The following is a 15,588-nucleotide window of genomic DNA, read 5'->3' as shown; positions in this document are numbered from 1 at the left end:
ATACTGGATGCTGCAACTTTTAAGACCAGCACCAGGGTTTTGAGTTCTTCGAATATCTGAAACAGACCTTCAAACATTTGAAAACAATGGTGCTTGTACCCATGAGACTAGAGTTGTGTCAAAATGTGGGCTTCTGTACCGATTCACCTGCTCCAAGGCCCAGTGCAGAAACACTCCTTTGAAAAGTGCCTAGACTCTACATAAATGAGATTCATGTCCTAATTTTAAAGCATTGGTCTGAGGGGGAGGGGCCTGTTAAGATACTTTCCAGGAACAGAGCCTGGTAGGAACCATTTTCCTGCTTCCATTCTGATTTGCTAAAGCCAGAGGACACCACTCACCCTCCCTCTGCTGTGCTTCAGAATGCCAGTATCTCCTGGAGGGGAGATTCCACACACACCTGCTGCCCTGGGACTTTTTGTATCTGGTGACCCAATTTTCATGGCTCCCACACAGGAGATACCCTTTGACCACCTATCTCTAGAGACTAGGCGTCTGCTTTCCTGGGTCTTATGGAACTATACCAATCAGAGAGAGAGTTCTTTGAAGTCTATCACACAGGGCACTGGACATGTTTCAGACTGAAATAAATTCTCAGTCTTTCTGACAAAGAGGCCCATTTCCTTGTCCATGAGCTTTGGTCTCAGGGGAAGGCTTCTGGTTTGACACACTTATAAGGATCTACAGAGGTGTTCTCAGGGAACGCCAATGGATGCAATCTTCATGCTCTCCCTCTGCCTCAATTCAACTCACTCATATCTTAGAAAAGGGAGCTCATACCCTTCTCTAATGCTCTGGTTTTTGCAGCTGCCACCCTCGATTGTCTGAATGTGGGAGTGGGGTGAGATTGGAGGCAGGCTTGCATTCTTGGGTACCACAGGACTGTAACATTGGAGAGACAATTCATGGCAGCCCACTCCCAAGGCACTACACAGACAGAAGACTGAAAAATAGCCCCAGACTTCCTGTGAAAGATGCCTACTTGCTAGTCCTGGACTTTTGGCCTTAGGGGTAGGCTTTGGGTTTGGCACACATCTAGCAGGGGTCCCCAACACCCGCTTCTGCCACACCTGCTGCAGCCTGTTAGGAACTGGGTTGCATAGCAGGAGGTGAGTGGTGGGAGATTGAAGCTTCATCTTTTGCTCCCCATCACTCACATTACTGGAAGGACTGATGTTGAAGCTGAAACTCCAATACTTTGGTCACCTGATGCAAAGAGCTGCCTCATTTGAAAAGACCCTGTCGCTGGGAAAGATTGAAGGCAGGAGGAAAAGGGGACGGCAGAGGATGAGATGGTTGGATGGCATCACCAACTCAATGGACATGAGTCTGGGTAAGCTCTGGGAATTGATGATGGACAGGGAGGCCTGGCGTGCTGCGGTCCATAGGGTCGCAAAGAGTAGGACATGACTGAGTGACTGAATTGAACTGAACTGAACTCACATTATTGCCTGAACCATCTGCTTACTGCCTGAACCATCCCTCACCCCACCACCACCATCCATGGAAAAAGTGACTTCCATGAAACCAGTTCCTAGTGCCAAAAAGGATGGGGACCACTGATCAACAGGATATGAAGGTGCTCTTAGGAAACGAAGGTCAGAGAAATTCACCTTTGTACTCTCCCACAGCCCTGCTACAGTTCAACGGTATCTCCCCAGAAAGGAGCTTATATACTCATCTGGAGCCCTGATTTTTATTAATGCTGCCCAGGGGACATCTCCAGATTGTCTGGCCCTTGGGGGGTCAGTAGGGCTTAGGGTCCCACAGAACTATATATATTTGTATACTTTAACTGTTGCTGTTTGAGGGTTTGGATTACAATCAGCCTAGATTCTATGCCCTGAGATCTCCCGCTTTGGGACACCCAATCTTGGTATACCCTCATTTACTGGGATGTATTAAAAAAGGCTTATTGGATGATCAAAACTAACATTACATAATAATATATGCAGTGCAATTTAAATTACAACTCAAAGTAATTCAAAGATCTTAAATGGCAATATCAACTTTCTAGAAGTAGTACACCTTTTTAAGCTCTACCATCATGTAACAATATAAATTATAGCTTAGAAAATAATCCAGACTTAAAATATCATAAAGGGATTCCAGGCTCAGGAGAATTTTTATCAACAGAAACATGCATGTTATTTGTAGAAACAAATACTGTTCTGGTAGTCAGGATGTTCTTTTGGTACTACTAAAACTATTAAACTAAACAAAAATATTTTTGACATCCATTATAACACAAGAAGTGACAGAGTAGAAACGTGTACTTTAAATCAACTTAATTTATAGTATGGTATCAGGGTCAAAAGATTTCTAAAGAGGAAATTCTCATGCTTCCTGTTTACTTAACAATATTCTTTCTCCTTTCTCACATCAAAGAATAGTCATCTTATCTAGGAACCATCAATTTCAGCTCATTCTCAAAGAAAATAAACTTGCGTTTGAAAGTCACAGTGATCCTTCATTAACTGTTATTATGAAGTGAAGCTGGACAACATTCATATCCAGTGCCCATCAATATTTTTAAAGTATTTATTACCTATTACATGTACATATTATCCTAAAATTATTTTTCACAAATTTCATCTAAGGTTTTCTTAAAATAATGCTCACTTTACCTCATGTGCAAAATGAAATATAATTATCTAAAAATACTTCCCAACTAAAAAATTGTAAGTTTCTGTAACATATAATTAAATGTCTGTTCTACCTTAATAGGCAATTACTTAATATATGATCAATACTTTTTAAATTAAAATGTTCAGAACACTGCTTTTTAACTTTTTCATACCATGGCACAGATAAAAAACTGGTGTTACCGAACATGAGAGTAAGTAATGGGCTGACTAAGGACAGAGTCGACTGTCCAGGTTTCAGCTGTCTCTGGACCTGAGCTCAACTCCTCTCATGAGCACACCAAAATCATAACTATTTACACAGCAATCACTGATGAAAAAGACTGGAACCTACCAGAAAAGATCTTCTACAACTTAAGACATACAGAAGGAACAAGATGAGTAGGAGGGGAGGATTTTGAATAGAGTCAAGTCCAATGCCCCAGGTGGGGAATCCACAGATTGTTGCACAGGTTCTCCCACAGGAGTGGGAAGTCCAAGACTCACATCAAACATCCTGACCCAGGAATCCTGCACAGGAAGACGAGCCCCCAGAGGATTTGGCTTTAGTTTCAAGAGTACAAGAGGACTGGGGAAAACAGATTTCACTCTTACAGCACACAGGAAATCTCACACACTCTGGGGCCCAGGACAAAAGCAGCAATTTGACAGAAGCCTGGGTGAGACCTACCTGCTGCTCTTGGAGAGTCTGCAGAGATGCAGGAGACAAGTATGGCTCACGCTGGGGACACAGATGCTGGCAGCAAGCAAGCATAAGAGTGCCTTCTACCAAGTGGGATACTGGTGCTGACAGGTGCCATTGTGGAATCATCTCTCTAGCATATTAGCCCCAGAACCCAGCCCTGCCCTGGCCCAATATCTTGTAGGTACCAGTGCTGGCACGCTTCAGGGCTAGTCGCTAAGCGGGGAGGGATACAGCTCTACCTATCACCAAACAGGCTGCCTTAAGACCCAAAGAGCCCACAGCAGCCTCTGGTCATGGACCAGCACACAAGCCCCAAACACAGCTCCTCCTACTAGTGGGTTGGCACCAGCCCCCAAATCTCCTGGGCCCCAGTTCTGCTCCCAGGAAGCCTGCTCTAGCTTCTAGGCCAGCCTCATCTACTCAGGGGTAGACACTAGACACAATAAAACCACAATCCCACAGCCTGTGGACTCAAGTCTTCTGGACTCAGCAGGCCAGACTCTGCCCAAAAACATCATCTAGGCAACAGCCCTGCCCACTAATGGGCCAGCACAAGTTTTGGAACACCCCGAACTCCTTACCAAACTGAGTCAGGAACCAGTCACCCCAACAACAATCTAATACCTAGGTCCTGGGTCTCCTGGATCCAGGGACTCCTAGGTCCTGCAACAAGACTCCAGGGCGTAGCTTTGCATGTCAGTAGTCCTTCACTAACTTCAGAATGTGGTTTCACCCACTAGTGGGCAGGCAACAGCTTTGGAGTTTTCTGGACCCTGTCTCTGCCCACCAGGGAGCCAGCACCAGCCCCAAGGCCCCCTGGGCTTCTGGAGTCAGCCACCATGTGACCCAGCCCCACCAACCAGAAGCCAGCAGCCTGTGTACAAGGCCTGACCTGGCAATCAACTGGGATAGTGACCAATTAAGCCTGCAAGACTACCCACATAGCAGCCCACCACAACAGAAGGGCCCTGCAGCCCTCAGAGGGAAGACATAGTTCAGTTGATGAGAGGTGGTATGCTGCTGGGATGCATAGGAGGCAACTTCTCCAAAGTCAGGAAACATAACTAACCTAACAGATACATAAGTTTTTATTTGTATAAAATAAAAATGTAGGCAAAATGTGGTGACAGAGGAAGATGTTCCAGATGAAGAAACAAGCCCTAGAGGAAGAACTAAGTGAAGTGGAGTTAGGCAACCTAACTCAGGGTAGTGATCATAAAGATGATCAAAGAACTTGGGAGAAGAATGGATATGTAGAACAAGAAGTTACAAGTTTTTAAAGAGTTAGAAAATACAAAGAGGGATGGTATGGGGAGGGAGGAGGGAGGAGGGTTCGGGATGGGGAACACATGTATACCTGTGGCGGATTCATTTTGATATTTGGCAAAACTAATACAATTATGTAAAGTTTAAAAATAAAATAAAATTGGAAGAATAAAAAAAAAAAAAAAAAAAAATACAAAGAACCATCAAAAAGAGAATAACATAACAACTGAAATGAAAAATACACTAGAAAGAATCAATAGTAGATTAATGATACAGAGGAACAGATCAGCAAGCTAGAAGACAGCAGTAAGAAATCATTGATCATTTGATATTGAACAGAAAAAAAGAAAATAGAAGGAAAAAAATAAGGACATCTTAAGAGACCTCTGGGACAACATCAAGCACACTAATATTCACATTACAGGGGTCACAAAGGAAGAAAAAAGAGAGAACAAAGCTGAGAACATATATATAAAGACATAATAGTTGAAAACTCCCTAATCTGGGAAAGGAAACAGACATTCAAGTCCAGAAAGCATGGTGTCCCACCCCACACAGGAATAACCCAAAGATGAACACACCAAGACATATTCTGTCAATAAAATGACAAAAAATAAAGATTAAAAGCATCAAGGGAAAAGCAACAAATAACATATAAGGGAACTTCTATAAGGCTATCGGCTGACTTTTTAGCAGAAACCCTGTAGGTTGGAAGGGACTGGCACAGTATACTTAGTGATAAAAGGACAGAACCTACAACCAAGAAAACTTTACCTGGCAAAGCTCTTAGGAGATATCAAAAGTTTAACAGATAAGAAAGAGGTAAAAGGATTCACTACCACCAAACCAGCTTTACAAGAATTGTTAAAGGTATTTCTCTAAGTGAAAAGGAAAAGGAGAGCTAGAAGCATGAACGTTAAGAAACAATAAAACTCATCAGTAAAGGCAAACATATAGTAAATCTAGGAAATCACACACACAAAGCTAGCAGACAGGTTAAAAGACAAAAACAGTAAATTTATATACATCCACAATAAGCAGCTAAAGGATACACACATATTTTAGAAGTAAAATATGATATAAATATAGTAATCATAACAGGAGGTGAGTAGCAATGCAGGGCTACAAAAGTGCATTTAAAATTAAGAGACCAGCAACTTAAAACCATCATATACATGTACATAAAACTTCTATATAAAAACTTCATGGTAAGCATAAACCAAAAATCTATAATAGATACACACACAAAAAGGAAAAGGAATTCAAAAATAACACTAAAGATAGCCATCAAATCAGGAGAAAGAAAAAAAAAAAAGGAGAAAAAAAAAAAAAAGGCCACAAACAACTAAAATAATGGCATAAAGTGAAGTGCTAGTTTCTCAGTCTTGTCTGACTCTGTGACTCCACGGACTGTAGCCAGCCATAACTGGCTGGCTGGCTCCTCTGTCCATGAAATTCTCCAGGTAAGAATTCTAGAGTGGGTAGTTACTCCCTTCTCCAGGGGATCTTCCTGACCCAGGGATTGAACCTGGGTCTCCTGCATTGCAGGCAGATTCTTTACCACCTGAGCCACCAGGGAAATAATTACCTTAAATGTAAATAGACTAAATGCTCGATCAAGACACAGAGTGGCTGGGACTTCCCTTGTCCTGTGGTTGAGATTCTGTACTTCCAATGCAGGCGGCATAGGTTCAATCATTGATCAGGGAATTAAGATCCCACATGCTGCTAAGTATCCCACACACACCCCAAAAAAGAGTGGCTGAACAGATAAAATAAAAACAAGACCCATTTATATATTGCTTATAAAAGACTTACTTCTGATCTAAAGACACAGACGGACTGAGAGTGAGGCAATGTAAAAAGGTATTATCCTATGCAAATAATAATTAAAAAATACTTAGGGAATAATACAGGGTGGCAATACTTATATCAGACAAAACTGACTCTACAATAAAGACTACTACAAGAGACAAATAAGGACATTACATAATGATCAAAGGATCAATCCAAGAAGATGATATAATTGTATATACATGCACTCAACATAGGAGCACCTAAATACATAAATCAAATATGAACAAGTACAAGGGAAAAAAATCAACAGGAACATAGTAATAGTAGGAGACTTCAACACCCCACTTACATCAATGGACAGATCATCCAGATAGAAAATCAATAAGTAAACTCTGTCCTTAAATGACACATCAGACCAAATGAACATTAGATATAAATAGAACTTTCCATCCAAAAGCAACAGAATACAAATTTAAAGTGCATATGGAACATTCTCCAGGAGAGATCACATACTAAGCTGCAAAAGCAGCATAGGTAAATTTAAGAAAATTGACATCATATCAAGCATCTTTTCTGACTATAATGCTATGAAACTAGAAATCAACTACAAGCAAAAAAAAAAAAAAAAAAACTGAAAAAAACACAAAAGATATGGAGGATAAACAATATGCTACTAAATGACCAATGGATCATTGAAGAAATCAAAGAGGAAATTAAAAAATACCTAGAAGCAAATGAAAACAAAAATATGATGATCCAAAACTCATGGGACACAGCTTAAACAGTTGTAAGAGGGAAGTTTAGTGATACAAGCTTACCTCAGAGAACAAAAATCTCAAATAAACAACATAACCTTAAACTTAAAGGAAAAGAAGAAAAAACAAATAAAACCCAAAATCAGTAGAAGGGAAGAAGTCACAGAGTTCAGAGCAGAAATAAAAACAGAGACTAGAAAATAAAAGATCAATGAAACTAAAAGCTGGTGCTTTGAAAAGATAAATAAAATTGATAAACCTTTAGCCAGACTTACCAAGAAAAAAGGGGGAGAGAACCCAAATCAATAAAATTATAAATGAAAAAGGGAAGGTTACAACCAATACCTCAGAAATACAAAAGATCATAAAAGACTACCAGGAATAACCAAGTGCTAACAAAATGGACAATCTGTAAGAAATGGGAAATTTCTTAGAAAGTTACAATCTTCCAGAACTGAACCAGGAAGAAATAGAAAATATGAATAGAATAATTACCATACTGAAACTGAATCAGCAATTTAAAAACTCCAATAAGTAAAAGTCCAGGCCCAGACGGCTTCAATTAACTTCTACCAAATATTCAGAGAGGGGTTAACACCTATCCTTCTCAAACTATTTCAAAAAACAGGAGAGGAAGGAACACTTGCTAACTCTTTCTATGAGATCATTATCACCCTGATACCAAAATCAAAGATATTACAATAAAAGAAAATTATAGGCCAATATCATTGATAAACATAGATTCTCAGCAAAATATTAGCAAACTGAATCCTTAAGCACTTTAGAAAGATCATACCACCTTGATCAAACAGAATTTTACCAGGGATGCAAAGATGGTTCAATAACAACAAATCAAACAATGTGATGCACTATATTAGTAAAATGAAGAATAAAAACCATATGATCATCTATCTCAATACTGCAAAAATCTCTTATGACAAAGCTCAGCATACATTTATAATAAGTTTTTTCAACAAAATGGTTATAAAATGCACATACTTCAACATAATAAACCCCATATAAAACAAACTGATAGCCAACATCACTATCAAGGGTGTAAAGCTGAAAGTGTTTCCTCTAAGATTAGGAACAAGACATGCATGCCCATTCCTGCCACATTTATTCAATATAGTATCAGAAATCCTAGCCACAATAATCAGAGAAGAAATAAAAATTACCCAAATTAGAAAGGCAGAAGTAAAACTGTCACTGTCTTCAGATAACATGATACTATAACATGATACTTTGATAGTACATCAAAAATCCTAAAAACGCCATTAGAAAACAACTAGAGCTCATCAATGAATTTGATCAAGTTGCAGGATACAAAATTAATATACAGAAATTGGTTATATTTCTACACACAAACAAGAAACAGAAACTAAGGAAAAAATATCACTTACCAAAAAGAGTAAAATACCAAGGGATAAACCTACCTAAGGAGGAAAAAGACCTGTATGTGGCAAGCTATAAGACACTGATGAATGGGGGAAAATATTTGCAAATAGTATGATCCATAGAGGTTAATATGCAAAATAAATAAACTCTTTACAACTCAACATCAAAACAACAACCTGATCAAAAAATGGGCAGAAGACCTGAATAGGTATTTCTCCAAAGAAGATATACAGATGGCCAACAGGTATATGAAAAGTTGCTCAACATTGCTAGCCATTTGAGAAATGCAAATCAAAATCACAATGTGCTATCACTCCACACCTGTCAAAATGGCTATCACCAAAATCCACACAAATAGGGACTTTCCCTGGTGGTCCAGTGGTTAAGAATCCACCTGCCAGTGCAGGGGACACAGGTTCCATCTGGGACTATCCCACATGCTGTGGGGCAGCTAAGTCCATGCTTCACAACTACTGAAGCCCATGCACCCTAGGGCTCATGTTCCACAATAAAAGAAGCCATCACAAGGAGAAGCCCGCACACTGCAGCGAAGAGTAGGCCTTGCTTGTCACAACTGGAGAAAGCCCTCACAGAGCAATGGAGACCCAGTGCAGCCAAATAAATATTTTTTAAAAAGCACACAAATAATAAACAGTGGTTAGGATGTGGAGAAAAGGGAACTCCCATACACCATTGGTAGGAATGCAAACTGGTGCAGCCACTGGGAAAAGAGTATGGAGGCATGTACCCCAGTATTCATAGCAGCATTATATATAATTGTCAAGATATGGAACCAACCTAAATGTCAATCGACAGATGAATGGATAAAAAAGATGTGATGTGTATACACACACACAAATAGAATACTCTTTGTAACCCCCATCACTAGGCTTCTCCATCCATGAAATTCTCCAGGCGACAATACTGGAGTGGGTAGCCATTCCTATTTCCAGGAGATCTTCCTGACCCAGGCATCAAACCCAGTCTCCTGCAATGCAGGCAGATTCATTACCATCTGAGCCACCGGAGAAGCCCCAAAAGAATCAGTTCAGTTCAGTCACACAATCGTGTCTGATTCTTTGTGACCCTATGGACTGCAGCACGCCAGGCTTCCTTGTCCATCAACAACTCCTGGAGTTTGCTCAAACTCATGTTCATTGAATTGGTGATGCTCTCCAACCATCTCATCCTCTGTCGTCCCCTTCTCCTCCCTTCAGTCCTTCCCAGCATCAGGGTCTTTTCTAAGGAGTCAGTTCTTCGCATCAGGTGGCCAAAGTATTGGAGTTTCAGCTTCAGCACCAGTCTTTCCAATGAATATTCATGACTGATTTCCTTTAGGATTGACTAGTTTGATCTCCTTGCAGTCTAAGGGACTGTGGAAGTTTTCTTCAGCACCTCAGTTCAAAAGGATCGACTCTTCGGTGCTGTTTTCTTTATGGTCCAACTCTCACATCCATGCATGACTACTGGAAAAACCATAGCTTTGACTAGATGGACCTTTGTCAGCAACAATGTCTCTGCTTTTTAATATGCTGTTTGTTATAGCTCTTCTTCCAAGGAGCAAGTGTCCTTTAATATCATGGCTGTAGTCACCATCTGCAGTGATTTTGGAGTCCAAGAACATCAAGTCTGTCACTGTTTCCATTGTTTCCTGATCTATTTGCCATGAAGTGATGGACTGGATGCCATGATCTTCATTTTTTGAATGTTGAGTTTTAAGCCAGCTTTTTCATTCTCTTTCACTTTCATCAAGAAGCTCTTCAGTTCCTCTTTGCTTTCTGCCATAAAGGTAGTATCATCTGCATATCTGAGGTTATTGATATTTCTCCCAGCAATCTTGATTCTCCCTGCAATCTTGAGTCCAACTTGTTTCATCCAGGCCAGCATTTCTCATGATGTATTCTGCATAAAGTTAATTAAGAAGGGTGACAATATACAGCCTTATTGTACTCCTTTCCCATTTAGGAACCAGTCCATTATTCCATGTCCAGTTCTAACTGTTGCTTCTTGACCTGCATACAGGTTTCCCAGGAGGCAGATAAGGTAGTCTGGTATTCCCATCTGTTTAAGAATTTTCCACAGTCTGTTGTGATCCACACAAAGGCTTTAGCATAGTCAATAAAGCAGGAGTGGGTGTTTTTTTGGAACTCTCTTGCTTTGTTCTAAGATCCAACAGATGTTGGCAATTTGCTGCCGCTAAGTCACTTCAGTCATGTCCGACTCTGTGTGACCCCATGGATGGCAGCCCACCAGGCTCCCCCATCCCTGGGATTCTCCAGGCAAGAACATTGGAGTGGGTTGCCATTTCCTTCTCCAATGCATGAAAGTGAAAAGTCAAAGTGAAGTCGCTCAGTCGTATCTGACTCTTAGCGACCCCATGGACTGCAGCCTACCAGGCCCCTCCGTCCATGGGATTTTCCAGGCAAGAGTACTGGAGTGGGGTGCCAGGCAATTTGAGTACTACTCGAGAAGGCAATGGCACCCCATTCCAGTACTCTTGCCTGGAAAATCCCATGGACGGAGGAGCCTGGAAGGCTGCAGTCCGTGGGGTTGCTGAGAATCGGACACGACTGAGCGACTTCACTTTCACTTTTCACTTTCATGCATTGGAGAAGAAAATGGCAACCCACTCCAGTGTTCTTGCCTGGAGACTCCCAGGGACCGGGGGAGCCTGGTGGACTGCCGTCCACGGGGTTGCATAGAGTCGAACATGACTGAAGCGACTTAGCAGTAGCAGCAGCAGTAAAAAATCAAATGCTACTCAGCAATAAAAAAAGACTGAAAATGCCATTTACAACAATGTGGATAGACTAGGAGACATGTTTAAATTCATAATGATACTAAAAAGCACTGTTTGGTCAACTTTAAAGGATGACAGAGAATTAACTATTCAAAAAACATCAAGAAAGAGAAATAATCCATTCTTTTCTGTACCAACTATACCTCAGTAATCAAATAACTGAGAAGTGGACATTTTTAAAGTCAAAGCATTCCAGGTAATGAGATAATTTGAGTATAATCCGCAATCCCTAATAATGGATTTAGACAAGACTCATCAATGATGGCTACATCACAAAAGATAGACAACCCAGAAAGCTTTCTAACAGAAAGCACACAATACTGCCTGTGAAGTATTTTTGCTAAAAAATTAAACCTGAATTTACTGTTTTCTGGAAATACAGAGGACAGACAAATGTTAAATGATACCATGGAGATAAAAGCAGCAAAAATAAAAGCAAAAATAAACAAATGGGACCTAATTAACCTTAAAAGCTTCTGCACATCAAAGGAAACTATCAGCAAGGTGAAAAGACAGCCTTCAGAATGGGAGAAAATAATAGCAAATGAAGCAACTGACAAACAACTAATCTCAAAAATATACAAGCAACTCCTACAGCTCAACTACAGAAAAATAAATGATCCAATCAAAAAATGGGCCAAAGAACTAAATAGACATTTCTCCAAAGAAGACATACAGATGGTTAACAAACACATGAAAAGATGCTCAACATCACTCATTATCAGAGAAATGCAAATCAAGACCACTATGAGGTACCATTTCACACCAGTCAGAATGGCTGCGATCCAAAAGTCTACAAATAATAAATGCTGGAGAGGGTGTGGAGAAAAGGGAACCCTCTTACACTGTTGGTGGGAATGCAAACTAGTACAGCCACTATGGAGAACAGTGTGAAGATTCCTTAAAAAACTGGAAATAGAACTGCCTTACAATCCAGCAATCCCACTGCTGGGCATACACACTGAGGAAACCAGAAGGGAAAGAGACACGTGTGCCCCAATGTTCATCGCAGCACTGTTTATAATAGCCAGGACATGGAAGCAACCTAGATGCCCATCAGCAGATGAATGGATAAGAAAGCTGTGGTACATATACACAATGGAGTATTACTCAGCCATTAAAAAGAATACATTTGAATCAGTTCTAATGAGGTGGATGAAAGTGGAGCCGATTATACAGAGTGAAGTAAGCCAGAAGGAAAAACACCAATACAGTATACTAACGCATATATATGGAATTTAGAAAGATGATAACAATAACCCTGTGTACGAGACAGCAAAAGAGACACTGATGTATAGAACAGTCTTATGGACTCTGCGGGAGAGGGAGAGGGTGGGAAGATTTGGGAGAATGGCATTGAAACATGTAAAATATCATGTATGAAACGAGATGCCAGTCCAGGTTCAATGCACGATACTGGATGCTTGGGGCTAGTGCACTGGGATGACCCAGAGGGATGGTATGGGGAGGCAGGAGGGAGGAGGGTTCAGGATGGGGAGCACATGTATACCTGTGGCGGATTCATTTTGATATTTGGCAAAACTAATACAATTATATAAAGTTTAAAAACAAAATAAAATTTAAAAAAAAAATAAAAAATTAAACCTGAATTTACTGTTTTCTGGAAATACAGAGGACAGACAAATGTTAAATGATACCATGGAGATAAAAGCAGCAAAAATAAGATTGTGAGAAACTCTGCAAAGGACCCAGTTTTTTCAAGAACTAAGTTAAAAGAAAAAAATAATGAGAAGAAATCTGTAGATTAATAGATATTTAACAAAAATTCAAATTCCAATACATGGATATAATTTTGATTCTGATTCCAACAATATATACAACATTTATGAGATGGAGAATTACTATTAATTTTTAAGGTATACTAATTGAATTTTGTATTAAAAAGTGTTCATATTTTACAGATACATATCAAAGTATTTACAGATGAATGTCTGATATCTATTCTAATATAATCTATCTTTGGGAGGTATATATGGAATGAGATTGCCATGCTTTAATAAGCTGGTGTGATGGGTGCTACTTTCTATTTTTATATCTCTGAAAATTTCCATAATAAGAAAACAAAGAAGACATTGTGAAATTGTGTTTCAGTGTAGGTCACTTCCCTATAAGAAATCTTTCACGAACTCCCTCTGCCTACCAAACTGAGAACATCTTCTAGATTCATCTCTCATCATCTTCCATCCTGTGTTCTAAATTCTAGACTCAAACACTGTTAACATTATCCTTCTAATCTTTGCTTTATCATTTCCAAGTGGAATGCATTCTCTCTTTAATTTCAGCCTTCTAAATTTTACCCATCCTTCAATGTTTGCCTCAGATAACAGAACCTTAGAGCTAAAAAGAGGACTTTAACTTAGATGCAACTAGTTTAATGGGTTTTGAGCAACTTTAGAAGTAGAGGTTTAGAAGTCTTGCTTTACTTTTCCCAACAGAACATTTAAAACGAATGAATTTTACAGAAAATTTTCTTTCTGTATTGAAAAATAGCTTAACCCTGATCCTGCTGCATAAATGTATTTCATAATTATCAACTTTTTAATATAAATCTTTGACAAATATCTGCCACAAATATTTTATTGTGCTTATAAATTAAATATTGTGCTCAGAATGCTTATAAACTAAACGTTACTTATGATTTATGTTAGAAAAGAAGCTTGTTTTTTTCAAGCAAAACATTTTGTACAACCCAATACATATTACAGAGAAAAAACAATAAGCATTTCCACTTTTGATGAACCCTGAAGCCCTATCAAGCTTCCATCCCTGAACAAAGAATAATAACCACTAGAACCAATTTCATCCTTGCAAAGAAAAAAACCTGAGCTACAAAAGATTAAATAATTTACAACTGTCAGAGTCATAATAGCCAATGTTGGGTTTCACATCTGTATCCTACCCTTTCTGCTAAATGACTGCCTTCTACTAAATGTCATCTCCTTTATTCTTTATCTAGCTTATCCCTCTTGAGATACAATCTTTCTCCACTTCAAAATACCATATATAAATTAAGTAGACATAATGTACAGAGACACTCAGTGACTACTTGTTAAAGAAATCAGTAGTCCTTACTGGATCCTATCTGTAAAATAGCTGGGTATATGTTTTACCTAACCCTTAAAATTAAACATTTTTCTTGAGGAAATAAATTGTCTAACATGATCTTTCACTATTTAGGCAAATGTTAACCATTTTGTGCTTTTCCTAATTTAGACAAAAGCAAAATATCCACAGATGTGAAGAGCCAAGAAAAGATGAAACATGCTGTATATTCACAGGAAATTTACTATCAAAGAGAGGTTAAAGTAATAGAAATTAAGGCTGTAAATTAGCTGTGGAAGGAATCAACCCAGACAAGAAACTGAAAAGACTTAACAAGGAAATATCAATTCAGAAAAAAAAAACACTAAATATCATCTATTTGATGGAAATTAAACTTATTATTAATAATAGTATATGTATGCTGACATGAAATTGCTCATATTTGATCATTTTTTACCTACCCTCTCCCCTGAAATGGCAATTTCACATGATTCAATCTATTAATAAATATAGAATCTAGTCTACTGAAAGACATGTATGTCTTTCTATCCAGGATGATTTCAATGTTCATCAACTAAGCTCTATTATACTTTTAGAATAGACAAAAAACAAACCCCAAAACTAAAACAACAACAAAAACAAAGCCCTACATTAATCTTATCAGAAATTATAATAGTTCATCTTGGCTAGAGTTGCAGTGAGACCTAGTAGTTTAATAAAGATCCAAGCTAAGAGGAACAAAGTCTTGAGAGTCAATGTTTAATCCATCTGTGATTTAATCTAAGGAAGAGATTTTAAGAGAACAAACTCAATTTCACTAAAGATATATATCCTAACCAAGAGTAACTAAACTTTCTCTTTTCATCTAGCTATATAAACAAATACAAATATAAAGCTAAACTATTTTATTGACCTATTAGAAATTCTTACTAAATTATAAAGAATAACATTTGAATGGATCTTACAGAAGACCTGAAAATAGGTAATCTTAAAACATTTATAATAATCCTTTACTAATCAGAATAATTTATCAAAGTACTCCCTAACATGGTTAATATTTCTCTGAATTTTTATGTTCAATTTGATTTCATAAATTTCTCTGACATGAGAAATGATGTTTTAATTACTATTTTTTACTATGATTATTGGCAAATATTAGACATTCAAGTGTCTGTTGCT

General features: G+C 38.5%; 1 protein-coding gene across 2 annotated transcripts in view; it reads right to left on the bottom strand.

Moving 5' to 3' along the window:
• Positions 1-15,588, bottom strand: part of ADAD1 (adenosine deaminase domain containing 1) — an 87,628-nt gene that overhangs the window by 22,610 nt on the left and 49,430 nt on the right. The window lies entirely within an intron of this gene.

Source organism: Bos mutus, chromosome 17 (genome assembly GCF_027580195.1).
Source record: "Bos mutus isolate GX-2022 chromosome 17, NWIPB_WYAK_1.1, whole genome shotgun sequence".
Classification (NCBI taxonomy): Eukaryota; Metazoa; Chordata; class Mammalia; order Artiodactyla; family Bovidae; genus Bos; species Bos mutus.
Note: the sequence above shows the minus strand (reverse complement) of the source record. Positions and strands in the feature narration are given on the sequence as shown.